Genomic DNA, 13,365 nt, shown 5'->3' on the forward strand with positions numbered 1-13,365 from the left:
CTTATTTGAAGCCTCTTCAGAGCTACTAAGAAGATTGATTATGATATATGTTACAAATTTTTCAGAAATTTCCTTTGTTGTAACTACAAGAAGGTAGCTTGTTTATATGAATGGGATCATGTTGTAATTATATTATTGTATATTGTAATTTTGATATTGTGATTATGTAATGGCCAGCCTGTACTACATCATGATGCACTTTCATTCTTTGGGAGTAGGTTTTGTTGCATGTGTTTATATCTGTTACGTGGCGAGCAATGATAGATTTCTTCATCATGTTACGATCCATGTAGATCCTGATAACTTTTAAAGAAAATATTTAAATTTCCAGTGACTGACTGAAAGAATAACACAGCATGATTTCAAGTTTTAAGACTTCCATTGTAACAAAGGAATTAAAAGTAACATTGGCTAGCTACTCGTTAGCAGGCAACTTATATTTTAAACCATTCTTTCATTAATGCAGTGAACATCTTCATCCCATATCCTGTAATTAAAAGGAGTGCTTCAGAGTCTTTCCATCTCTGACAACGAACCTGTAATAGTGGACCAATGAGAAAACATCTCTATCAATGATCAAGGCAGATAGTCATATTACAGTCTACCTCGTAGCACAAAACTCTAGGCAACCTGGTTGGTTCTGTTTCAGTTCTAAGTTTAAGACCAAAAAGATTCTTCCCTAAGGTTCGACAATCATATGGCATAACTGGGGTTGAGGGCAACACAACAATTGGATGTACGGTTGTAAATAACTGGCCTCTGTGCTGGAGTGATTCATCCAGGAAGGCCAGTCTTACAAAGAGTATTGCTAATCGCAAGTGACTTTTAAAATGACTGACAATCCCACAGCACAGTTATACTTAATGCCATCCCTTAAGTTGACACTTCATTCTCCAGGGACCAGTCCAAGGATATTCTCAGCTCCTGATAGACTGCTTTCTTTTTATTTTCCTAGCCAGGTAATTTCTAATCCCAGAACTGACTTTCATTGTGAGGGTTACGCTGGAGATCCCTTCCCTCTAGCCCAAGCTAGGTAAATCTTTTAGCTTCTTTTAAATCCTGACGAACTTGGCCTCTTCAATCTGATATGAGCTCCACCCGTGTTTCATGGTGACCAAATAAGTCAATATTTTCTCTGCTTCAGGTGTAGTACTAGCTGCCCCTACCTCTTGCTCTCTCACAGATAGCTGCAGGCTGACTTGTCTATGAGTTTTAGAGATATCTTAGAAAACGCACTACCCAATACTACAATGGCTTCTGATTGATTTTTCCCTTCCCAAAGCACATCTCCATGGTAATGTGAATCACGTGGTCCTTGTATCCAGGTAGAAATGCTAGTTAGCTGTCTTCTATACCACCAATTCCATTCTATCTAGGAATTAAACAGACAGTTTAATGTATAACAGTTTATAAAATTTGACATTCCTAACACCTCCCTATGAGACTTGGAGACTAACAGTCCACCCATAATCATCACAGGTGCCTTGCCATTGCCCACAGATGTGAACTTCTTTCCTGTAAGTCAACCTGGACCCCATCCAGTCTTCTTGTTGTTCAGTAGAATTTGGAGCAGTTCATATGACCATGTCCCCCCTATTCCTCCATTTTGCCTTAAATTAAACAAACAATCCCAAAACATAACATAATTTTGTATTCGTAACAACCACCATCCTCAAAATGTTCACCTATGCCCTTCTCTCCACCGATTTATAATTGCCCTGGTGCTAACTACTCCTTGATAGGTCATTCATGGTGACAGCATTCATGTCACCAGAATATCTCATTATTGTAGGTATCACAGCTATTTCCTGTTGCCATCTTATATCTGGTATTAGCACATCCAGCAAGATTCAATAGATAGAGGAGGAACATTCACCAATCTTTCCTTCCCACTTGGACCAATTTTAGTTCCCCCACTGTAGCCCTGCCTAAAATAACCAAACACACTACAAATTGCTGGTCAAACCTGTGACCTTTCAGATCTGTACAACCTAGCAATAGTCTGGATGAAAGAGCTGAGCCATCACAGTAACAATACAGTTACTGAGAATGTTGTCCAATTTATATGCTTTTGTGGAAATTGCACGCACTTTGTTGAGGATTCCGAATGTTGGTTGAATATTATTTTGAATGCTGATGAGTATGTTATTTACTCACAAGTATTGGTTGCTTTATGTTTCTCCTTGTAGAAAGAATAAAACAAGCATAAATTGTAGTTTTCAGCTGAGGACAGTGCTTATGGATCTGAAGTAGTGTTGCCTTGGTTACTGACGTCATGATTGCATGACAATGCAGGTCAGTTAGAATTTATGCAAAAGATAGTCTAGACAATTTTTCCCAAAGCAAAATACTGCATTACATAGAAGTTTATATTGCTCTTTGTGTATATACTGAGATACCTCACCAGTGATATTGAATTTATTTCATAAATGATAAGATTGGCAAGACCTGCAGTAGTGAGTCAATTGTGTAGATCTTTGTCAATGGTATTCAGTTTACTGTATCTCTGATACTAAAATAAATTCTTCTCAATTTTCTCACATCCCTCCTGAAGTCATTGACTCCTTCCTTGCATTTGGTTCCATGGGAGCCAGTCATCCTCCAGTACATTATCCAAGCGATCATTGTTCACTTATGAGGCCAAACAGTAACCGTCAAGTATCTATTATATCATAGCATGACATCACAGTTGATCCCAATTATATCTTCACCTTATGTCCACATTCCATCAGGATTGTTGGATGGTAATCAAGAGCAGGTAAATGCTGTAAAAGTAGATGCAATGCCTCAGAGATAGTGAGCAAAAATAGAATCAAGCAATCATTGTCTGATGACTCCTATTCATAGTGAGATAAGGATATTGCTGGAACTTTCAAACAAGGACCAAGATATAGCCTGGCTGGTGGTGAGAAGGACCTTCCCTATTATATACTTTCTGCATGCCTGGAATCTCACTCCCTCCGCACATTGCCCTTGAGGTGGCTGTGATGGGGAACAGACCATTGTTCATCTCCCTCTGGAATGTGCCTTTGCAAAGAAGGCCTGGAAAGATATGCAGAGGTTTTTGTCATGGTTCATCCTCTGTGCCACAGGACTCTATTCTATGTGTTCCCAGGGACACGCACCGAGATAAACATTAACTGGCTGGTGGACTATCAATTTGGTGAAAAATGCTCTTTGGTCTGCCCAAATCTTGCTGGTCTTCCAGTGCAAAGCATTGTCCTCGACTGAATGTTGCAGACTGACACGTTCCAAGGTCCAGGGCCATGTGCTGAAGGTCAGCCATGGTACATCGAGGGGCTGGAAACTGGGTAAAACCCCTTAGGCTGTATGTTTGACATGTAATGAATCTTGTAACTATTTTGGATCTTCTGAGCAGCGGCAATGATGGTCAGATTGCCCCTGTGTTCAGAAATTTCCCTGGCTGGACGCAACTGTGCATTTCTTCTGGGGCTTTCCAATCCTGACTTTCAGAGAAATGTGCAATGGAGTGTCCCTCAGAGAATTCCATTTGAGCAGAGTGGACTCTGGAGAAAACTGGACGTGCCCCCTTTTTACAGCACTAGCTGCCATATGGTAAGTTTAAAGGTCCAGCCTTTGAATGTTAGTGAATGGATGAGTGAACGGATGAATAGGTGAGTGGGTGAGTGAGTGAATGGGTAGATGGGAGAGGTGGGTAAGCAAGTAGTGTTGTATGTTCATCAGATCTCACTATTATACAGGTATGTGGTTAGGGGGTCGGTGGATGAGGTAGATAAGTGGTTAAGGGGATGAGGCGGATAAGTGGGTGAGGTATATAGGGTGGGTATGTAGATAGGAGGTAGGTGAGTAGGTAGGTAAGTGGGGAGTTGGGTCGGGTGGGGTCAGGTTGGGTTGAGATGTTAGTCAGGTGGTTGGGTTGGGTGGGGAGGGTAGTTGCATAGGGTCGGGAGGGGTAGTCAGATTGGGGGACCGTTGGGTGGTCTGGGGGTTAGCTGGGTGGTCGGGATGGGTGGTCAGATTGAGGGGGTAGTCGGGTGGTCAGGGGCATAGTCAGGTGGTCAGGTGGGTAATCAGATTGGGGAGTAATTGCGCAAATAGTCCCCAACAATTGGGGATGATAGTTAGGGGGGCTGGTTGGGTCGGGTCAGGTTGGGAGAGTAGCTGGGTGGTTGGGAGGAGTAGTTAGGTTGGGGGAGGGTAGTTGGGTCAGGCCAGATGGAGTAGTCAGGTTGGGGGTAGTCAGATAGGGTTGGGAGGGGTAGCCAGGTCAGGCCAGATAGTCTGGTTGATTCAGGAGAATGGTCTGCTCGGGAGAGGGGAGTTATTCAGGTGGTTGAGGGGTTAGTTGGGTGCTTGGGAGGGGTAGTCAGATGGTCAGGGGTAGTCAGGTCAGGGGAGGTAGTCAGTGGTCGGTAGGGTAGTGGTGTCAGGGGGTGGTCAGGTCAGGTTGGGAAGGTGGGTGTAGTCGAGTGCAGGACCTGGGAGAAAGGGGGGGCAGATGGTGCCAACCACTGAGGCCCGGAGCCTAGGGGCGGGGTTGATGAGTTTCTCATCATCCACACTGAGCAGTGTCATGAAGAGATATGAATGGCTATTAATGTTATTGGAAATTAGTTTTTAAAATAGAGTTTAGTGGTGTCTGTGTGTGTGTCTTAATTGGATTAAAGCCAGCTAGTCTGAGTGCTTTGATGTATAGAAAGAAGTAAGTTTGAAATGGTAATTAGATAAACATGGGAAAGTTTAGAAACATAGGTGTCAAGGGGGCAATTTGCATTTTCAAATAAACCATTCAAAAGAATGGGTGAAATCTTGCACCTAGCTGGGAGACACCAAGTAATGTGTTTATATTACTAATAAAATTAGTGGGATGAAAATGTTATTGTTAGAAGATGTGCCGTTAAAAGCCTAGGATACCATGGAAGATTTCCATTTAAAGGAAAAGCTAGGTATAAATAGAAAGGAGTTTGTGTGTGTAAGTCAGAGGCATTTAAGATCTAACCAGCCTGTAAGCCTACAACCGTGTCTGCGAAGGAACCAAATTGCAAGGAACCTCATTTTCAATTTGTAAGGTCAATTGTGCTTTGTCTGGTGTCTGTTTAAAATCTGGGTTACTGTTGCCTTGGTGAAGACTTACCTGGGAGTGATTAATTTGGCGATTTGTTTAAAAGTTATTATGGTACTAATTTGTAGGTATGTGTATGTGTCTAATTTGTTGCTAAATTAATAAATGTTTGATTTAGTTTTATATAAAAAACCTTTGGAGGCTTAGTGATTTTATTCCTGAATTCAGAGCTGCAAGTCAAACATATCAATTGAAAATATAAGTTATGACAGTTGTTCAAGTTTCCTCTGGGATTTAAACAACTCAGTCTTTACCAACTGCTGTGTCATAACAGCAGCCAGAGCTGCAGATCTGAAAGACCGGCTTATAAAAATGGATCTCTCAGGTTGCGGGTTCCGATTCTTTTAAAGCCAGTTGGTTAATGTCAGGGCAAATTCACTGAACTACTGCTCTACTTCTGACCTTTGGGCAGCTTTGTAATTCTGATATTTTTTTCAAAAGCTTGTTGAAAATCCCAAAGTCAGCAGCAGCGCAGCAACTGACAGCATTCTTGCTTGAAAAATGGTAAGTCAAATTCCTGTAATTTTAGAACCAATTGGATGCTGTGTGTGTTTGTGGGGCGGGGGGGAGCAGTGAGGTTAGAGGGGAGATTAGGGGAATTGAAGGGGGTTGGTAGAGTTTAGAGGGGGTTTGGAAGGGAGGTTAGAGGGGGGTTGGAGGGAGTTAGAAGGGTGTTGGAGGGGAGTTGGGGGAGGTTGGAGTGGGTGTTGAGGGGGTTGAAGTAGAGATTGGAGGGGGTATTGGTGCAGAGTTGAATTGTTTTTGTAAATGTAGTGATTTCTTTGTAGCCACTTTCTTAACATCAGATGATTGCTCTGTGATTAATTATCCTTAGAGAATCAGCATTGGGCTTTCAATTTCGCCATTGTTACAGTCACTCTGCCTACTGTAGGTAGGTGTAATGAAATAAAGACAAAACCTACATTTATCCAGCACCTTTCACAATGTCCCAATTCACTTTATAGCCAATTAAGTACTTATGATTTGTAGTCATTGGCATAATCTAGGCAATGTTATCAAATGGCAGAGCAGGCTCCTGCTCCTAATACATATGTTTGTATGTCATTCTGGGATGGATGAAATGAACTGGGTTAGATGGCCTTTGTCATCTATAATTATTTTGTGAACAGAGGGTGGAATCATGGCTGGAGTTCTGTTTATTTTGTTGCTAATGAAAGTTTACAGGAGTCCATTGTGGGCTCATAGTGAATCAATAACCTGTTTTACACTGCACATAATTCCCTAGAGTCTTTTCCATTGACTTCAATCTTGTCATTTTGTCTACTTGCCTAGTATCTCATTCTATCTTGGTGCTGTTTATGAGTTTTTTAAATTATTGGAATATTGCAATAAAATTGTGTTGCATAGTAGATATTGAAAGCATACTATAGTGAGAAAGAGCCATCAGCCGAGTCTTCAGATTTGTTGATCAAGAAAACACAGATATAATTGTGAACAATTCAATCTTTTTTCCTCTGGCCCCTTAAAAGTTATGTTGCACGGAGATACCTGAGGAATCCAATGCTTCTCACTGACAATGAAGACCTATGTTTGTTCAATCATTCCACTTTGTTACTCAGGAATTGTTTCTACCCTGTGAGATTCCTGATAAAATAGAATCCAATTACACCTCTTGTATGAAATAATTATATGAATAATATCATGCACCCAGAAGGGAGAAAGTCTTCTACTTCTACAGAATGGAAAAGATCTTGTGTAGTTTATCTGGGTTGCAAGTATTGAATCTTTCCCCCAAATATGAATTTACTGTCACTGTGTCCATATGGTGCAATGTGCAAAACATGTTAATGAGGGAAGAGGCAGTAACCAAAACCAGTGTCAACATCTGCACAGTTTTATAAATAACTAATGGATTATTTTCCTGTCAAATTAACAATATTGCACATGCTGCTAAAGTAAAATTTGTACTCTCTGGTTTGTGTAATAGTTGCTGTGGGGTCACATATAGGCTGTGCATAAACTAATACTGCATTATATCATTGCTGCTCTTAATATTAATGACCCATGCTGCATATATATTGAATGATATTTGTAACCAGATGCGAACAATGGGCATTATCATTTCACTAGGACCTTCTGGTGATTGTTGGTGAATTGATTGGTGAACCTTGAAAGGAGAAAAAATATCATGCATGATCGAGGGAAAGGGTTAAAGTGGGGGGGGGGGGGGGCGCTGGGGGCAGGAATAAGGGGGCTGGAAGCAGGAGAAGCGCTGGGGCTCATGATTTCTCTCCCTGGTCCTGCTTGAGTAGTCAGGGGGATAGTAAGGTTGAGGGTGTGGTGGGGAGGGGATATAGGTCTTCGGGAGGGGTAGTCAGGTTGGTGGCTAGTCAGGTCAAGGGTAGTCGGGTCAGTGGCTTAATCAGGGGGCCAGCGGGGTGATTGCAGTCACCCAGATTAGCCACATCCGTTTCTCATTTACATGCTGCCCCTTGGTGACATCATCCTTAAAAACAACCTTAGTTTCATAAGTATGCTGATGACACCCTGCTCTACTTCGCCACCAGCTCTCTCGACTCCTTTTCTAGTGCAAAATTATCAGATTGCTTATCCAACATCCCGGAAAAGATTAACAGAATTTTTTTTTTAAATTATTCTTTTATGGAATTAATGAAGGCATCACTGGCAAGGCCAAATTTTGTTGCTCATCCCTAATTGCCCTAGAACTGAATGGCTTGCAAGGCCATTTCAGAGGGCAGTTATGAGTCTGGAGTCACATGTAGGCCAGATCAGATAAGGACAGCAGATTTCCTTCCCCCAAAGGACATCAGTGAACCAGGTGAGTTTTTAAAAAATTCTTTCAAGGGATGCGTCACTGGCAAGGCCAGCATTTTTATTGCCTATCCCTAATTGCCCTTGCAATCCATGTGGTGTAGGTTAAGGAGGGAGTTCCAGGATTTTGACCCAGTGACAGTGAAGGAATGACAATATAGTTCCAAGTCAGGATGGTGTGTGGCTTGGAAGGGAACAGGTGGTGGTGTTCCGATCTATCTGCTGCCCTTGTCCTTCTAGGTGGTAGAGGTTGTTGGTTTGGAAGGTGCTGCTGAAGGTGCCTTGATGAACTGCTGCAGTGGTACACACTGCTGTCACCGTGCACCAGTGGTGGATGTTGGAGGTGGTGGATGGCCTGCCGATCAAGCGGGCTGCTTTGTCCTGGATGATGTTGAACTTCTTGAGTGTTGTTGGAGCTGCACTCATCCAGGCATGAGGGGAGTATTCTATCACACTCCTGAGTTGTGCCTTGTAGATGTTGGACAGCCTTTGGGAAGTCAGGAGGTGAGTTACTCTCCACTGAATTCCCAGCCTATGTCCTGCTGTTGTTGCCACAGTATTCTGGTCAATGGTACAGCAGTGTGATCAGGGCCCATGGAAGCATACTGTAGAAGAATAGAACATCTTCAGGAGAGGAAGAGGGAAGAATATTAGTAATAAAAGACGAGCATAAAGTGTTTGTACATCTTAAGCCCTCATCCAGCTCAAAGTGCTGACTCTATGCATATTGCTGAGGTCAGCATTATTTGCATAATAAGGAGAACTTAGGATTGCCAACCCTCCAGGAATAGCCTGGAGTCTCGAGGAATTGAAGAGCAATTTTTAGGACACTGCCGTCTGCAATCCTGGAGAAAAATGGGACATTAAAAATATAGTTTTTTTGTCATTTTCTTTGAACATTTCTCTTTACCAGCTATAAAACTATTGAAAATGGGGAAAAAAAGGCTATTTGGCAGTCAATCAAGGATCATCCAGTTGGGTAATAAATCCTTTTGCTTTCCAATTGGCATAGGAAGGCAGTGCGTTGCAAGGATGGACATGTTGGCAGACTAATGGCTGGAACGTGAGGACAGGTCATGTGATGAGACCTCCAGGAATACATTAATCACAGTTGGCAACTCGAGGTGAACTCCTGGTTCCACCTGTCATTGGAAGCACATCTGACAGAAAACGGGGCACCAGGTGCAGTTGCAAGATTCAAAAACCTGTTGCATGCAAAAGAGCAGCCATTGTAGTTTATAACTTTTCAAGGTGGCAGGATTTTTTGCTCATCTCCAACGTCTGATAGGAATTCTTCAGCATAGATAGCACCCATGTTTTCAGGCTAAACATCCTGCTGCAGGATGCAGGCCTCTGTTCAGGAAAGAATGTTGCAGCTTTCTGTGGTGCTCCTCCAGTTATTCCCAAAAAATTAAGTGCAGGGGCATTCCTTTAGGGAAATTCAGTGCACAATTATTAACAAGGTTGAGGCAAAAGCAATTGTTCTTGCAAATCACGCAATGACTGACGACTATCGAAGAGTATAAGAAAAATTAAAAATGACGATGAAATACTTGTATTCAGACGTTTCAAACATTCCTCATATATGGCTCTGTGAATATACTTCCATAGAATGTACAGTTCCTAATCATTTAGACACCCATATGAAACTGTTGATGGATAATTGAAACATGCTATACTGACATAAATGTGGGAATCTACTGTGGACAACATTATGATCTAAGTTTGAACTAATTTACATACTTCCACCCACAAAACTGGTAGAGGTACATAAAAATTATTTTAAAACTAAATCTACAGTATTCATAAGTCATGGTGTTAATTGGTTCTATAATTCTCACATTCTTGGCTTGGTAGCTGAAGGTTATGTGGTCAAGCTAAGACTTGAGCACGTAACCAACCATTTAAGTTCTGTATTGTTGGAGATGCTTTCATTCAGATGAGATGGGGAGGTGATGGTGTAGTGGTATTGTTGCTAGGCTAGTAATCCAGAAATCCAGGGTAAAGCTCTACTGGGTTTAAATCCTGCCATGGCAAATGGTGAAATTTGAATTCAATTTAATGGAATTAAAAGTCTAATGATGACCATGAAACCATTGTTGTAAAAACCCATCTAGTTCACTAAAGGGAAGGGAAGTGCTGTCCTTACCTGGTCTGGCCTACATGTGATTCCAGACCCAGAGCAATGTGGTTGACTCTTAAGTGCCTGAGGGATGAGCAATAAATGCTGGCCAACCAGTGATGCCCATAAATGAATAAAAAAAAATCCCCTCTGGCTTCTCAGGGGATGCTAAAAATCCCTTTGAAGAGCAGAATAATTCTCCCAGTGACCACTGTGTTTCTTTTATGCATCAAAAGTAATTTTTTGGTTGTCCTGTGGATATGACAGATGCTACAGAAATTCAAATTGTTTCTTTAAAAATTAATTCTGATGGAAAATAAAGTCAGTAAAACTCTCAAAATATGATGTTAACTGGCTTTGCAGTATTCCGGGTTTTTTTCTCCTCCCTCCTTTCTCAAAAACATTCACCCTTTACTGAGTTATGAATCCAAGGACATTCTGGTTGGGCTGATGGTGTGTTTCTGTACCGCCTTTCCTTGGTGCTCTCTGATACTTCACCCAAGTATCCGTTACCTGTTGTGTCTGATAGCAAATGATATTGGGTTAGATTTTGCAGTCAGCAGCGAAGTGACGGTGCTTACTGCTGACCTCGAAGAAAACTTCCCACAAAGATCTAGCAATCTCTGTGACGTAGACTTCCCCTTTATGGGAGTCAATTTGAATCGCCAAGGGGATCTCCAGGTGCTCAGCAAGGTATCATCAAACAGAGTAAGTAGCCAATCACTTTGAAGTATTCTCACGGACAGCAAACCATGAAGTATAAACCATGGAATCCCTTCACTTTTCATTTTAAAGTTTTATAGATGGCAAAATAAATGATTAGGGCATTCACGAAATTAAGGCAGATGCTATGATATCATAAAAAATGTGAAATGTCTTATAATGGGGTATTTGACATTCAACAAATATAAAATTTCTTTTTCAGTAAGGCTGTTTAAAAGTAATTGTCAACTTAACACACCATTAAAAACCTATTTACACTATATTCAACAAGATGTAACATTTTCAAGGATTTTTACAGCAAGACTATATGATATCTAATTGATTTTGGTCTCGGGGCACCCTAGTGGCATGTCCTCTGGAGAAGTGTAGAACCACTGACAGCAATTTCTGGATTTCCACATTTAACTATGGAAGTGAAGTTTCTCGAGGTTGCTGTTAGTTTCAATGGAGTAATGATGGTGAAGCTGACAGATTTGCTGTCAGTATTACTGTAAAACCTTGGCCTTTATAGCCAACTCTGCTCTAGTCCTTACCTGACATCCACATAGTTCTATTTCCAGCAGAGCTGGATAGCAAACAGGAGCAGTTGATATCAAGCCCATGATTTCTTGCCTCATCATTAAACCTGCCTGGAATCAGTTACTTCAATAAAGACCAGCGATCCCCTGCAAAGTTATTCAGCATAACCTAAAGGATTCCTAGAACAGACAGAAGTCTGATTAAGAACTCCTGTGAGTGGAGAAGTGTACAATGCATTGAATGACAATGATTAAATGTCAGGGTCAGACTGGGTTTTTCATAAGCAATGCAGGAGCAGGAGGCAGTTAATGCTAAGGATGTACATACTCCATGAACAAAATTAATACATCTTTCATGTGACTGATTATATTGTTATTTTAATGAAACTGAGTTTGAAGAAATAATTACTTAATTTTGCCAAGTCTAATTATTTTTTCCCTATTTGTAATAAGAACACAAGCAGAAGTTATCTGGTTGATGAGAGATGTTTTAATGGATCCAGATGAACAAGATTTCCAGAATCTAAGTTTTTTATTAATTACTAAATTAAGCTTGAGAAATTAAAGATCTATTTGAAACGTATTTTAAAAAGTGTATTAGCTTTGTAGCAAACCGCATATTTTAGGGCAGCTTAATTAAAATGAATAGATCGCAGAATAAAAAATAAATAAAATTACATAAATACTTACTCTGCAAATAGATAAATAAAACTGCATGTAACATGTATAGTGAAATAAATATGTATTGCTCATAGGCTAGTTACGTAAATTAATTTATGCAGATTACTGCTTTGGTATATATACAATAATTAACTAAGCACAAGCAACCAACAGTATACAGGATATACATTATATATACCTATATATAATGTAGAAAGTGTTATATATAAAGTTTAAAAAATATATATCTGAAGAAATATATAAAATTGTACAGAACTGAATAGCTTTAAGTTTATAATTTTATCAATAGTTAATTATACACAAATGTGCTTGTAAATATGTTTAATTATATATATCTTAAAAACAAGGTTACTATAAGTGAAACTGGAAATATAGGTATATATTCCCTATAATTATAATTATAAAGAATTTGCATTTATATAAATGTCTGTCACAGCCACTGATTCCAGTATGTTTCACAGTCAATTAAGTACTTTTAAAAAATTTATTCTTTCAGGGGATGTGGGCGTTGTTGGCTCAGTCAGCATTTATTGCCCACCCTTAAATGCTATTGAGAAGGTGATGGTGAGTCGCCTTCTTGAACTGCTAGAGTCCATGTGGTGTAGGTACAGCCACAGTGCTGTTAGGGAGGGAAGACTTTGTAGCAGTTTGATACAACTAGCAGTTTGCTAAACAATTTCAGAGTCAACCATATTGCTGTGGGTCTGGAGTCACATGTAGGCCAGCCCAGGTAAGGACAGCAGATTTCCTTCCTGCAGGACATTAGTAAACCAGATGGGTTTTTAAGGCAATCGTCAAACTACCAAGACAAGCTTTTTTTAAAATTCGAGATTTATTAATTGAATTTAAATTCCACCAGCTGCCGTGGTGGGATTCAAACATGTGCCCCCAGAGCATTAGCCTGGGTCTTTTGGTTACTAGGCCGATGACGTTACCACTACACCACCGTTTCCGCTATGGCTGGTCCAGTTCAGCTTCTGGTCAATAGTAACCCCCAGGATGTGATAATGGAAGATTCATAAATGGTAATGGCATTGAATTGCAGGGGTAGATGGTTGGATTTTTTCTTGTTGAAGATAGCCATTGCCTGGCACTTGTGTGGCATGAATGTTATTTGCCACTTATCAGCCCAAGCCTGAACATTGTGTAATCATCAATGAACATGTCCACTTCCGATCTTATGTTGGAGCAAAGGTCATTGATGAAGCAGCTGAAGATGGTTGGGCCCGGTACACTACCCTGAGGAACTCCTGCAGCGATTTCCTGGGACTGAGATGATAGACCTCCAACAAGCTCAACCATCTACCCCTGTCTTAGATATGCCTGCAACCGCTAGAAAGTTTTCCCCTGTTTCCCATTGACTCTAGTTTCGCTAGGGTTCCTTGATGCCACACTCGGTCAAATGCTGGGGCAGGGAGGTTCAT

Source organism: Carcharodon carcharias, chromosome 10, assembly GCF_017639515.1.
Source record: "Carcharodon carcharias isolate sCarCar2 chromosome 10, sCarCar2.pri, whole genome shotgun sequence".
NCBI classification, from domain to species: Eukaryota; Metazoa; Chordata; class Chondrichthyes; order Lamniformes; family Lamnidae; genus Carcharodon; species Carcharodon carcharias.